Source organism: Fukomys damarensis, unplaced genomic scaffold (assembly GCF_012274545.1).
Source record: "Fukomys damarensis isolate Sample0158 unplaced genomic scaffold, DMR_v1.0_HiC HiC_scaffold_37, whole genome shotgun sequence".
NCBI lineage: Eukaryota > Metazoa > Chordata > Mammalia > Rodentia > Bathyergidae > Fukomys > Fukomys damarensis.
In genome coordinates, this window is record NW_022900949.1 from 12480983 (window position 1) to 12495224 (window position 14242).

Genomic DNA, 14242 nt, shown 5'->3' on the forward strand with positions numbered 1-14242 from the left:
GATACTGAAGAGGTGGGCATGTGCATAGAGGAGGAAAAATCCACCAACCACCACATCTCCATCCCTGTGCACTCTTCTTCTCATTCCTTTAAAGCAATCTAAATGATTGAAAGAATATACCAAGAGAGGAAGCTGCAGGACGAAGTAGACGTTAATCAAATGAGACATGTTGGAAATTTCTGCAAGTCTCTGTTTGCAGTTTGAATTTGCAGTGTCATCCAGGAAAAGAACTATGTGTACACATATGTGTGTTGTGCCCTGGAGTGGACACACCAGTGACCCAACCACACTCTCTTTAAGAAACCTGTAACCCTCTCTACCCTGGGGCTCTGCATCTGAAGTCCAGTTCCCAGGTGACAGACATATTGGAAAATATATTAAAGCATCATCTCTCTACTCCTAGGAATAATGATATCATCCAAGTCCAATAATTGCATATTCCCATGGACCGCTTCCTCTTGGGCAGTTTTTCTCCCAAGCGTATACCAATGATCATTTTTCAGTAAAGCTATTTTGAGTGATGCAAATGGATTGCACCAGAGAATTAAGTGTAAGATATTTGTGAAAAGGTCTCAAAGTTTCCATGACCAGAGAAAACTATTTTATAATCATGTCCTCCAAAATGCAAGATATCTCAGAACACTCTCACCCCAGGTTCAGGATGGTCAGAGAACATTTCCTGTCAGCCCATCCTTGTCTGCCTTCCAATCACATGTGCTGAAAACTCACAGCTGCACATGTTCCCTTCTGCATGAAGAAATAGTATTTACACTGAACTCAGGAATTCTAAGTTAGTAACCAAGGGTCTATTAATAAATCAGAAGGGTTTCTGGTCAAAAAATTTGAATTATAACATAAAATTAAATATAACTGTGAATGAGGAAGATTAGATAATTTTGGGTGACCTCCTTAATATTTGTCAACCTTTGTTGTTCTTATTATAAATTCTCTTCATTTTTAGAAGAACGTATTTCCCAAATGAGTATTCACTGGCCCTATGTTACCAACTACAAGAGATCGTACTGCAAAAAATACACATTGTGTTTCAAAACTTTCTTTTAAGGTATAATATCTCAACAATAGCCTTTATATTTAGTAAATACTAAGATAAACTGGAGGCTGGGGTGGGCCTGTAGTAATGCAGTTTAATGCATTTTCCTGTTGTGTACAAGGTCCAAAGTTTGACCCTTACCTCCACAAAAAGGATGAACTTATGTGTCTGAAAATTGTGCATTGCAAGACGCACAACCCCCCACATGAAAGTCCAGCACAATAGGAATGTCTAAATTCTGAGATAACCACACAAGTTTCTTACCTCCTATATACAAACTCATGGGGCCAGACTATAATCATGAACTGAATTATAATTTGGGGTGATGTTGCTGTTTGGACAGTGATTTCGGCACCTACATTCTGCTGGTCAGTTAACACCACTTCTGCGGCCTGATATGACAAAATGAGGAGAGATGAATTCTAGGAAGAGGAATATTTTCCTGCTACAGCCTAATACCTGATGTGAGGTGGCCAAGGCTTGCTTACCTTATCTCTACTCCCTTTAATGTCCCCCATTGCAAAAGAAAAATTTGAGAGTCTTATTTGAGAGTAGGACTGCCAAAGGACAGAAGCCATTTGAAAACTTCATCAAATCTAAATTCATACAGTGTAAATATTTGATTTTACATCAAATCACACACAATAATATATTTGTCTGATCATATGACTAATATATATATATGTATAAACAAGGAATTACATGAACACAAATAAGTTATTTTGTGTTTCTTTTTTTACAGTGAATTGATAAAAACAAAAAAGTGAGTATAACAAAAAGGTAGATTTTAATTTACATACATTTTCTATTGTGCTTGAAATATTTTACAAAGACCCACACATCTCCAGGGATACATTGATATGTAGAAATAGAATTGGTCAAAATAAAACCAATTAACCCAGTTACAAGTTCCATAATTATTAAGAATATTCCAGGTGTTTGCTAGAGTGTGGCTTTGCCTCCTCTGAATTTTCTGTACTTTACACTGTCAGTTCTGTTCATTCAGCCTGAGCTAATATCAATTTTACATAATTTCCTTTTAACAGGTCTGGAATTTCTCAAATGCCTTGTCAGAAGGGGTGGCTTTGTCTTTAATGCAATTTATTGTGTTATTTAGCATTTGGTAATTGGCAAAACGATGCTTTCTAAAATGTACTCTTAGAAACCATCGATGCGAGGAATGGATAAATTAGTTTGTTCTTAACCAGACCTTTTCAATGTGTCAATAGAAATACTGTATATTTTTTCTCACAATAGGTGGATATACTGTATTTGGGGAGGTTAGAATCAAGATGAACATAGAGAAAAGAAATATCATTCATTTTAATTCAGAATAACCTGGAGATTATTTCCCAACTGCATTGTTCTTCACACACAATGTTAGGTCCATTCAATGACAAGGAAAATGGCACAGGACTGAAAGTTCACAACATATTTACTAATGAGTACTTCAGAGACAGACAGGGGCTGCCTTTCTACAAATTTCAGCAGTAAGAAAACCTATGAGAAAACAGGTAAGAATTAATTTAGAATTAAGGTTATAAATTTTATATATACTGCACCAGACAGTAAATGCTTTAGTCTTGAAGATCATGTGGCCTCTCTCACATCTGCTCCCTCTACTGCTGTACTGGATATACAGCTGCAGTAAGTAGACACATAAATCTGAGACCAGCCTAGACATCATAATGATAATCTACTTCAGGAAAAGAAACAATATATGATGGCTTTTCAGCAGGTGGTGTTACCCTTGTGTGTCGGACCCTAGAGGACATCGTACATCACAGAAAACCACTACAATGCCATCCCTTAGAAAATAAATTCAAAATTCATGTATGTATGGCAATCTTGATGACCAATGTTACCCAAGCAGCATTTCCCAGTGTTAATAAATGTCTGGAAGCTCATGACCACCACTTTGAGCACCTGTTGTAATCGCACAAGCTGAAGGTAACTTTTATTAATCTCATGATGTCTCAATGAATGTAGTATTAAAATACTTATACAAGTTTTTCTTTTCCTAAAGTGTGTATATATTTTTGATGGACTCTATATATAACACACACATATGCATACATATATTTATTTCATGTGTTGTAATGAAACTATAATGTATGCTTGAATTTTAAAAAATTACAGTAAAAACCACTTTCTTTTAATTCCCCCACAGCACTTCAGCACACTTGGAACACACTCATCTCATAATTCCTAACTCTTTCTAAAAGAGTCTCAGAAGGCCTATCTCATGCATGTCTTTAGTTGTACTGACCTGGCTGTCTCAGTGTCCTGAATGGAATAAAAAACTTTACCTCTCATGATTATTTTTATTTGAGTAAAAGTCAGAATTGAAATAATTTCTGTTTGCATTACCAAGTTGTAAAAAACTCAGGAATAAATATGAGGAGAAAAATATTGCATATAATAGTTTGTGTGTAATAAATGCAAGACAGGATAGACATGTTGACACAAGCTTAACATTAAAAAAGAACATTTAAAAAAGATAAATAGACGTAGTCAACCAATGATATGAAAATTCTCTGCAATTACACAGAATTATCCTTCATTTAACACATATATTCCATTTATTTCATCTTAAAAGAGTATTTGATATCACACACATGATCAGCCAATGGTAGGATTCTGAAGGCAACAAGAAAGGGAAAAATCTGGAAAAAAGAGTTTCAGAAATATTACAGGGAGGCCTCAGCAGAGGGATGGTGAGAGGCACAGCAGTACGGAGCCTGCCTGGGACCCCAGCCCCACCAATCCAAGGAATCAGCAGAGGAGTGGTGAGAGGCATAGACATGTGGAGCTTGCCTGGGACACCAGCCCCACACCTCTGGCCTTGGAAGAGGAACAGTGAGAGGCACACCTGCAGCCCTCCTTCATATGCCTCTAGTCAACTGGCTGGGCTGGTACTTCGATTCACACCACAGAGGAACAGGGGGTCGTAAAGGCCACTGTTGTGAGCTCTGGCCTTGATTTTGGTTTAATTCACACATTTAAAGGTGACAGATTAATAACTACCACAAACTGTCATTTTCTAAGTTGTGCATAGTGCTATTGTGCTGCTGATTGTATTACTTGGGCTAAGTTGTTATGATTGATTTAATCAATTGTCCTTTCTGGTAAATTAAAATGAACTTGCCTCAGAGTCATTAGAGACTTAAAACCTAAAGACAAGCTATAAGAGGAAGATCAAAGTATTAACCCAGGAATTAAACTAAGGACAGTACCAACGAGAACAATAGAAATCACAAGACATTCAAGCAAGGCACAAGTACAAACACTGGCTACCAGTTCATCAAAGGCAGATTCTGGGGAAATGAGGTGGAAAAGTCTGAAAATAAACCTTCTGGACACCCAGAACTGATAGCATAGGAAGTAACAAAACAGATGAATGAGGCTCTAGACAAGTTCAAAAGAGAAATAATTTCCCTGATAAGTACAGAGATGGTGAACAGAATGAATGGCATGATTAGAGACTGTATAATAGACACAGATAAAAAAATACATGAGTTGAAGACCATGAGAGAAGCCATGAATGCCCAGCATAGGAAAGAGATGGAAACCATGAAACAGATTTGCACAGATATCTAAATATCCAGGAGAATAAAAACTCCACTGTAAGTGTACACAAAAGACTGAACCAATATGAAGACAATATCACATCAGATATAGAAGAAAGAACAGTGATCACTGAACATGAAAACAGAGATCTTTTAAAAATCATGAATGACCATAAGAAATCAATCTAACAGCTCCTAGATGATGTAAAGAATAATATCAAACTGACAGGAATCCATGAAAAAGCAGGAGAAAGTACAAATGACATAAAAAACTGTTCACAGAATTTATGACAGAAAACTTCCCAAACAGAACAAAAGGTTTGACCTACAAATAATTGAGGAATATAGGATTCCAAATAGCCATGATAAAAAAACCTACACCTGGGAATATAATAGTCAAAAAGCTGGAAACCCAATGGAAAAACAAAATAGTACAAGCAGTTACAGAAAGAAACAAATCACATGCAAAGGAAAGCCCATCAGAATCACAGCAGACTTCTCAGTACAAATTCGTAAGTCAAGGAGAGCCTGGAGTGAGGTATTTCAAGTCCTAAAAGAAAACGACATCGAACCTAGACTGATGCAGCCTGCCAAACTATCTTTCAAAATTGATGGGGAAATAAGATCCTTCCATAACAAAGAACACCTGAGAAAATTCATGAATTCCTAACCAGCACTACAAAGAATTCTAAACAATATCCTAGAAAAAGACAAGGAAGGTCAGAACACCATGAGGCCCAACAGAGTAAATTAAATAGGCAAGGCAAGAAACTAAAAGGGGAGGGGGATAAATTAAGAAGAGCCAAAAAAGGACAATAACATGACAATAAGTCAGTACATATCAGTTATAACCATCACTGTCAATGGCCTCAATTCACCAATCAAGAGAAATAGACTGGCAGAATGGATTAAGAAGCAAAATCCAACAATATGCTGCATACAAGAAACACATGTAATCCACAAACTAATTGATAGACTGAGAGTAAAAGGATGGAAAGAGTTCTCCATGTAACTAGAGCCTGGAAAAAGGCAGGGGTAGCTGTCCTATCTGCAGATAAACTAAATTTCAAACAAAAACTAATTAAGAGAGACAATGAAGATGACTACATCCTTATAAAGGGAACAGTCCAAGCGGAAGAGATGACAATCATAAATATATATGCACCAAATACCGATACAACTATACAAAACAAATATTAAAGGGACAAGAAAAACCAAATAAGCACTAATTCAATTGTAGCCAGGGACCTAAATACCACAATGTCACAAATAGATCATCTAGAAAAAAATGAACAATGTAATACTGGAACTGAACCAAGCTTTTGAACAAATGAAGTCTACAGTTTTTTGCTCCACGAAATCAGAATATACATTCGTTTCAGCTGTACATGGGTCATTGTACAAAAGAAACTACATACTAGCTCATAGAACACATTTAAGTAAATGTGAAGGAATTTGAAGTTATCCCATGTATATTATCACACCATAGTGCAATAAGCTGGAGATCAATAGGTAAAGAAATGACAAGAACTTCACAAACACATGGAAATTGAATAACACTCCCTGAACAACAAATGGGTCACAGAGGAAATTAAAGAAGAAATTAAACCCTTTTTACAAATAAACGGTCAGTCCAATACAACATATAGGAATCTAAGGGGCACAATGAAAGCAGTTCTATTAGGGAAATTTATAGCAGTGAGTGCCCACATTAGGAAAACAGAGCAAGCTCAAATAAACAACCTAATGATGAAGCTTAAGCTTCTAGAAAAAGAAGAGCAAGACAAACCCAAAGCATGTACAAGGGAGGAAATTATAAAGATTAGAGCAGAAATCAATGCAATGGAGATGAACAGCATGATGCAAAAAGTCACTGAATCAAAGAGGTGGTTTTTTTCAAAGAATAAATAGAACTGATACATCCTTAGTCAAACTTTTCAAAAAAAGGAAAGAAAGCCTCAAATCCATGCAATCAGGAATGAAAAAGGTGAAATCACAACAGATCCATCAGAAATCTAGAGGATCATCCATTCCTACTTTGGGAATCTGTACTGTAATAAAATGGAAAACACAGAAAAAAGGACAGATTTCTAGATACTCATGAATTACCAAACTTGATTGAAGAAGATAAAAAAAATTCAAAACACCAAATTATAATCAGTGAAATTCAAAGTGTAATTCAAGATTTACCCACAGGGATGGGTATCTAATTCAGTGATTCTTCCACGTGCCTCACAAGTGCAAGGACCACAGTTCAATTCCCTGTACAAAAGAACAAAACAAAACAAAATAAACAACAAAAATGCCCAGGTCCTGATGGCTTCATTGCTGATTTCTACAAAAACCTTTAGAGAATAACTAGTACAAATACTCCTTAAAAATTTCAATGAAATTGAAAGGGAAGCAATATTTTCAAATTTATTTCTGGAAGCAAGTATTACTTTGATTCGCAAAAATTGGAAAAGATGGTCTATACCTCAACTTAATAAAGGCCATCCAAGAAAAACCAACAGCCAACATCATATTAAATGGCCCCAAACTGAAAACTATCACTTTAAAATCAGGAACAAAACAAGGGTGCCCATTATCACTACTCTTCTTCAATATATTTCTGGAAACATTAGCCACACCATAATTTAGACAAGAGAAAGAAATTAAACCAAAAAGATAAATGAGGAATTGAAACTGTCATTATTTGCTGATGATACTTTGAAGAACCAAAAAAATTCCACCAAAAGATTCTAGACTTAATGGACACATTCAGCAGAGTAGCTGGATACAAGCTCAACACTCAAAAATCAATATCCTTCTTGTACACACATAACAGACTCACTGAGAGAGAAATTAGTGAAACAATTCCTTTCACAATAATATAAAAAAATGAAGTAGCTAGGAATCAATCTAATGAAAGAAACAAAAGACCTCTACACTGGAAATTACAGCATTCTGAAAAAAGAGATTGAGGAGGATATAAGAAAATGGAAAGACATCCCCTGCTCTTGGATAGGAAGAATCAACATAAGGAAAAAGGTCATACTACCAAGTCGCAAGACAGATTCAATGCAATGCCAGCTGAAGTTCTAACTGTATACTTCATAGACCTAGAGAATGTAATCCCAAAATTCATTTAAAGCCAGAAGAGACCTAGAATAGCAAAAGCCATCCTAGGCAACAGAAACATGGCAGCAGGTATAGCAATTGCTAATTTGAAACTATAGTACAATGCCACTGTGATAAAAACAGCATGGTACAGACAAATCAACAGACCTGAGGATCAGTGGAATAGATTGGAAGATACAGAAACAACTCCAGATGTACGCAGCTACCTCATCTTTGACAAAGGAGCTGACCATCCTCAGTGGAGGAAAGATAGCCTCTTTAATAAATGGTGTTGGAAAAACTGGATTTCAACCTGCCAAACATTAAAACTAGACCCTCACCTTTCACCAAGTGGATTGAATATCTAAATATTAAAACAGAAATATTAAACTTGCTGGAAGGTAAGTTAGGCAGAACTCTGGAAGACACTGGCATAGGAAAAGACATTATGAAAAAATCCTCAGTAGCTTGGGAACTAGCAGATAGAATCAACAACTGGGATCTCAACTTATTAGAAAGCTTCTGCACTGCAAAAGAATCCATAAACACAACTAAGAGACAACCTGAAATATGGGAAAAATTTTTACCAGTTGCTCCTGCAGACAAAGGACTATTATCTAGAGTATATAAAGAACTAAAAAAAACTAGACCCCAAATATAAAGACCCAATTCAAAAATGGATATCAGAAATGAGCAGACATTTCTCAGACAAAGAAGGAAAAGCAGAAAAAATGTTCAACATCACTGGTCTTTCGAGAGTTATAGATGAAAACAACACTGAGATTCCACCTCACCCCAGAAAGAATGGCTTCTATCAAGAAATCAAACAATAACAAATGTTGGTAGCATTGTGGGAAGAAAGAAACCCATCACCATTGTTTTTGGGAGTGTAGACTGGTGCAACCACTATGGAAATAAATATGGAGATACCTCAGAGAGCTGGGATTACAGCTTCCATTTGACCCAGCCATCCCTCTACTGGGTATCTTTCAAAAATTTTTTAAAAATATCATACCACAGTATCATATGTGTCCCCATGTATATAGCAGCACTGTTGTAATAGCTAAAACTTGTAAACAGACTATTTGCCCATTAGTTGGAAACTGCATAAAGGAGATGTGGTTTTTGTATAAATGGAATATTACTCAACCATAAAGAATGAGAAATTAGAGTCATTCATAGGAAAATGGAAGCATATTGAGGATATACTCCTAAGTGGAATAAATAAGTCACACATGTGTAAATACTGAATAGTTTCTCTGGTGTGAAAAAACTATAATCATAAATAAGATCCTAATTGTATAATTGACAATGCTAAATAGGAAGAAAAGGGATAAAAGTGTAGGGGAAGTGTGAAGGGTAGGGGAAAGGATATAAGGGAAAAGAAAAAATATGAGAAAATGAAACATTGGAAATAAGGTTTTAGTAAGTGGAGAAGGGAGGAGGCGGTGAAGGGAGTGTAAGGATATGTGGATAAAATGAGTAGTGGCAGCAGTTCTTCTCTAAATGTCTTGTAAAATTCAGCAGTGATTCCAGCAGGACCTGGTCTTTACTTTAGTGGCAAACTTTTAATTACATTTTCAATTTCACTGATTTTAATTGGGGTTTTAAAATTTTTTTTATGTTCTTTGTTCAACTTTGGTAATTCATAAGGATCTAGAAATCTGTCAATTTCTTCCGTGTTTTCCATTTTATTGACAACTTAGTAACTTAATAAGGCTCTCCACAACTAAAAATAAAAGATGCTGAGCAGTGTGAAGATCTGTGTTCAATCCTCAGGGCAAAAAAATTGATGCAGAAATTATGTTGAAATTTGTGGATAATCCGTTACTAAGTGGAAGAAAATTCAAAGTAAATAGCTGCATTAAAATCAGACAGCATAGTAAGATGAAGTTGGAGCAAAGACCTTCAGTTTTACTAGATATCTAGAAGAACATATTAAGCATCTGAGCATTAGTCCTGAAGGACAAGGAAGGAATAGAACAGAGAACACAGATGTGGAAGCAAATATGTTGAACAAGGGTAGATAAAAATAGAAAATAAAGTATAAATTCAAATCTAGATATGATACGTAGGGGAAGAACAAAAAGGGAAAAGAAAAAAATGTGAGAGAATGAAAAGATGAAAATAAAGTGTTTGTAGATGGGGAGGGGAGGAGGGGGTGAAGGGAGGGCAGAGGTAAGGGGAAAAAAATGAGAATCAAGACTTGCCATGTAAAGGTACATGATCCCAACAATGAATGTAACTGTACTGTATCCCTAAATGTACCAATAAACTCAATTAAAAAAAAAATAAATTCAAAATTCATGTATGTATGGCAATCTTGATGACCAAGTCCCTAGAGGACATCGTACATCACAGAAAACCACTACAATGCCATCCCTTAGAAAATAAATTCAAAATTCATGTATGTATGGCAATCTTGATGACCAATGTTACCCAAGCAGCATTTCCCAGTGTTAATAAATGTCTGGAAGCTCATGACCACCACTTTGAGCACCTGTTGTAATCGCACAAGCTGAAGGTAACTTTTATTAATCTCATGATGTCTCAATGAATGTAGTATTAAAATACTTATACAAGTTTTTCTTTTCCTAAAGTGTGTATATATTTTTGATGGACTCTATATATAACACACACATATGCATACATATATTTATTTCATGTGTTGTAATGAAACTATAATGTATGCTTGAATTTTAAAAAATTACAGTAAAAACCACTTTCTTTTAATTCCCCCACAGCACTTCAGCACACTTGGAACACACTCATCTCATAATTCCTAACTCTTTCTAAAAGAGTCTCAGAAGGCCTATCTCATGCATGTCTTTAGTTGTACTGACCTGGCTGTCTCAGTGTCCTGAATGGAATAAAAAACTTTACCTCTCATGATTATTTTTATTTGAGTAAAAGTCAGAATTGAAATAATTTCTGTTTGCATTACCAAGTTGTAAAAAACTCAGGAATAAATATGAGGAGAAAAATATTGCATATAATAGTTTGTGTGTAATAAATGCAAGACAGGATAGACATGTTGACACAAGCTTAACATTAAAAAAGAACATTTAAAAAAGATAAATAGACGTAGTCAACCAATGATATGAAAATTCTCTGCAATTACACAGAATTATCCTTCATTTAACACATATATTCCATTTATTTCATCTTAAAAGAGTATTTGATATCACACACATGATCAGCCAATGGTAGGATTCTGAAGGCAACAAGAAAGGGAAAAATCTGGAAAAAAGAGTTTCAGAAATATTACAGGGAGGCCTCAGCAGAGGGATGGTGAGAGGCACAGCAGTACGGAGCCTGCCTGGGACCCCAGCCCCACCAATCCAAGGAATCAGCAGAGGAGTGGTGAGAGGCATAGACATGTGGAGCTTGCCTGGGACACCAGCCCCACACCTCTGGCCTTGGAAGAGGAACAGTGAGAGGCACACCTGCAGCCCTCCTTCATATGCCTCTAGTCAACTGGCTGGGCTGGTACTTCGATTCACACCACAGAGGAACAGGGGGTCGTAAAGGCCACTGTTGTGAGCTCTGGCCTTGATTTTGGTTTAATTCACACATTTAAAGGTGACAGATTAATAACTACCACAAACTGTCATTTTCTAAGTTGTGCATAGTGCTATTGTGCTGCTGATTGTATTACTTGGGCTAAGTTGTTATGATTGATTTAATCAATTGTCCTTTCTGGTAAATTAAAATGAACTTGCCTCAGAGTCATTAGAGACTTAAAACCTAAAGACAAGCTATAAGAGGAAGATCAAAGTATTAACCCAGGAATTAAACTAAGGACAGTACCAACGAGAACAATAGAAATCACAAGACATTCAAGCAAGGCACAAGTACAAACACTGGCTACCAGTTCATCAAAGGCAGATTCTGGGGAAATGAGGTGGAAAAGTCTGAAAATAAACCTCCTGGACACCCAGAACTGATAGCATAGGAAGTAACAAAACAGATGAATGAGGCTCTAGACAAGTTCAAAAGAGAAATAATTTCCCTGATAAGTACAGAGATGGTGAACAGAATGAATGGCATGATTAGAGACTGTATAATAGACACAGATAAAAAAATACATGAGTTGAAGACCATGAGAGAAGCCATGAATGCCCAGCATAGGAAAGAGATGGAAACCATGAAACAGATTTGCACAGATATCTAAATATCCAGGAGAATAAAAACTCCACTGTAAGTGTACACAAAAGACTGAACCAATATGAAGACAATATCACATCAGATATAGAAGAAAGAACAGTGATCACTGAACATGAAAACAGAGATCTTTTAAAAATCATGAATGACCATAAGAAATCAATCTAACAGCTCCTAGATGATGTAAAGAATAATATCAAACTGACAGGAATCCATGGAAAAGCAGGAGAAAGTACAAATGACATAAAAAACTGTTCACAGAATTTATGACAGAAAACTTCCCAAACAGAACAAAAGGTTTGACCTACAAATAATTGAGGAATATAGGATTCCAAATAGCCATGATAAAAAAACCTACACCTGGGAATATAATAGTCAAAAAGCTGGAAACCCAATGGAAAAACAAAATAGTACAAGCAGTTACAGAAAGAAACAAATCACATGCAAAGGAAAGCCCATCAGAATCACAGCAGACTTCTCAGTACAAATTCGTAAGTCAAGGAGAGCCTGGAGTGAGGTATTTCAAGTCCTAAAAGAAAACGACATCGAACCTAGACTGATGCAGCCTGCCAAACTATCTTTCAAAATTGATGGGGAAATAAGATCCTTCCATAACAAAGAACACCTGAGAAAATTCATGAATTCCTAACCAGCACTACAAAGAATTCTAAACAATATCCTAGAAAAAGACAAGGAAGGTCAGAACACCATGAGGCCCAACAGAGTAAATTAAATAGGCAAGGCAAGAAACTAAAAGGGGAGGGGGATAAATTAAGAAGAGCCAAAAAAGGACAATAACATGACAATAAGTCAGTACATATCAGTTATAACCATCACTGTCAATGGCCTCAATTCACCAATCAAGAGAAATAGACTGGCAGAATGGATTAAGAAGCAAAATCCAACAATATGCTGCATACAAGAAACACATGTAATCCACAAACTAATTGATAGACTGAGAGTAAAAGGATGGAAAGAGTTCTCCATGTAACTAGAGCCTGGAAAAAGGCAGGGGTAGCTGTCCTATCTGCAGATAAACTAAATTTCAAACAAAAACTAATTAAGAGAGACAATGAAGATGACTACATCCTTATAAAGGGAACAGTCCAAGCGGAAGAGATGACAATCATAAATATATATGCACCAAATACCGATACAACTATACAAAACAAATATTAAAGGGACAAGAAAAACCAAATAAGCACTAATTCAATTGTAGCCAGGGACCTAAATACCACAATGTCACAAATAGATCATCTAGAAAAAAATGAACAATGTAATACTGGAACTGAACCAAGCTTTTGAACAAATGAAGTCTACAGTTTTTTGCTCCACGAAATCAGAATATACATTCGTTTCAGCTGTACATGGGTCATTGTACAAAAGAAACTACATACTAGCTCATAGAACACATTTAAGTAAATGTGAAGGAATTTGAAGTTATCCCATGTATATTATCACACCATAGTGCAATAAGCTGGAGATCAATAGGTAAAGAAATGACAAGAACTTCACAAACACATGGAAATTGAATAACACTCCCTGAACAACAAATGGGTCACAGAGGAAATTAAAGAAGAAATTAAACCCTTTTTACAAATAAACGGTCAGTCCAATACAACATATAGGAATCTAAGGGGCACAATGAAAGCAGTTCTATTAGGGAAATTTATAGCAGTGAGTGCCCACATTAGGAAAACAGAGCAAGCTCAAATAAACAACCTAATGATGAAGCTTAAGCTTCTAGAAAAAGAAGAGCAAGACAAACCCAAAGCATGTACAAGGGAGGAAATTATAAAGATTAGAGCAGAAATCAATGCAATGGAGATGAACAGCATGATGCAAAAAGTCACTGAATCAAAGAGGTGGTTTTTTTCAAAGAATAAATAGAACTGATACATCCTTAGTCAAACTTTTCAAAAAAAGGAAAGAAAGCCTCAAATCCATGCAATCAGGAATGAAAAAGGTGAAATCACAACAGATCCATCAGAAATCTAGAGGATCATCCATTCCTACTTTGGGAATCTGTACTGTAATAAAATGGAAAACACAGAAAAAAGGACAGATTTCTAGATACTCATGAATTACCAAACTTGATTGAAGAAGATAAAAAAAATTCAAAACACCAAATTATAATCAGTGAAATTCAAAGTGTAATTCAAGATTTACCCACAGGGATGGGTATCTAATTCAGTGATTCTTCCACGTGCCTCACAAGTGCAAGGACCACAGTTCAATTCCCTGTACAAAAGAACAAAACAAAACAAAATAAACAACAAAAATGCCCAGGTCCTGATGGCTTCATTGCTGATTTCTACAAAAACCTTTAGAGAATAACTAGTACAAATACTCCTTAAAA